Raw genomic sequence first — 1,329 nt, forward strand, 5'->3', positions numbered from 1 at the left:
GGCTATTGTAGAAAGTGCCGCTATGAACATTGGGGTACATGTGCTCCTATGCATCATCATTTCTGTATCTCTTGGGTAAATCCCTAGCAGTGCTATTGCTGGGTCATAGGGAAGTTCTATCGATAGTTTTTTGAGGAGTCTCCATGCTGTTTTGCAGAGCGGCTGCACCAGTTTACATTGTCACCAACAGTGTAGGAGGGTGCCCGTATCTCCACACCCTCGCCAGCATCTATAGTCTTTTGATTTGTTCATTTTAGCGACTCTGACCGGTGTGAGGTAGTATCTCAGTGTGGTTTTGATTTGAATTTCCCTGATGATGACTGACACTGAGCATCATTTCATGTGCCTGTTGGCCATCTGGATGTCCTCTTTGGAGAAGTGTCTGTTCAGGTCTTCTGCTCATTTCTTCACTGGATCATTCATTTTTTGTGTATGTAGTTTAGTGAGCTCCTTGTATATTTTGGATACTAGCCCTTTATCTGATATGCCATTTGCCACTATCTTTTCCCATTTTGTTGGTTGCCTGTTAGTTTTTTTGATAGTTTCCTTTGCCTTGCAGAGGCTTTTTATCTTGATGAGATCCCAGTAGTTCATTTTTGTTCTTGATTCCCTTATCTCTGGGGATATGTCGAGGAAGAAATTGGTGCGATTGAAGTCTAGGAGGCTATTTCTTGCTTTTTCCTCAAGGGTTTTTATGGTTTCCTGTCTCACATTCAGATCCTTTATCCATTTTGAGTTTATTTTTGTGAATGGTGTCAGAAAGTGTTCTAATTTCATTTTTCTACGTGTTGCTGTCCAGCTCTCCCAACACCACCTGTTGAAGAGGCTGGTTTTTTTCCATTGGACACTCTTTCCTGCTTTGTCAAAGATTAATTGGCCATATACTTGTGGGTCCAGTTCTGGGTTCTCTATTCTATTCCATTGGTCCATGTGTCTGTTTTTGTGCCAGTACCATACTGTCTTGATGATGAGGGTGTCATGCTAAGCGAAATAAGTCAGGCAGAGAAGGATAGATACCATTTGTGTGCATTCGTAGGTCTAACAGGAAAGACCTGGCAGGGGACCATGGGGAGACGAAGGGGGAAAGAGAGCAGGGAAGAGTGAGGGACACAGATCAAGGGAGACTACTACAATCGTTATATAGCAGCTTATCTATGATACATTCAAGATAAATGATACAATTTATTACTTGTTCATAAGCTACAACACAGCCTGCTTAATACCTTTCCTTAAATTCCACCTCTATACTACAATATGCTTGAGGTCCATGCAAAAAAGTAGCTACCTTTTATGTAGGAAATGGATGATTAAGTCTTTGGTGTTGTAAAA

General features: G+C 41.4%; 1 protein-coding gene across 1 annotated transcript in view; it reads right to left on the reverse strand.

Moving 5' to 3' along the window:
- Positions 1 to 1,329, reverse strand: part of ADGRF1 (adhesion G protein-coupled receptor F1) — a 26,645-nt gene that overhangs the window by 22,949 nt on the left and 2,367 nt on the right. The window lies entirely within an intron of this gene.

Source organism: Suricata suricatta, chromosome 7 (genome assembly GCF_006229205.1).
Source record: "Suricata suricatta isolate VVHF042 chromosome 7, meerkat_22Aug2017_6uvM2_HiC, whole genome shotgun sequence".
Taxonomy (NCBI): Eukaryota; Metazoa; Chordata; class Mammalia; order Carnivora; family Herpestidae; genus Suricata; species Suricata suricatta.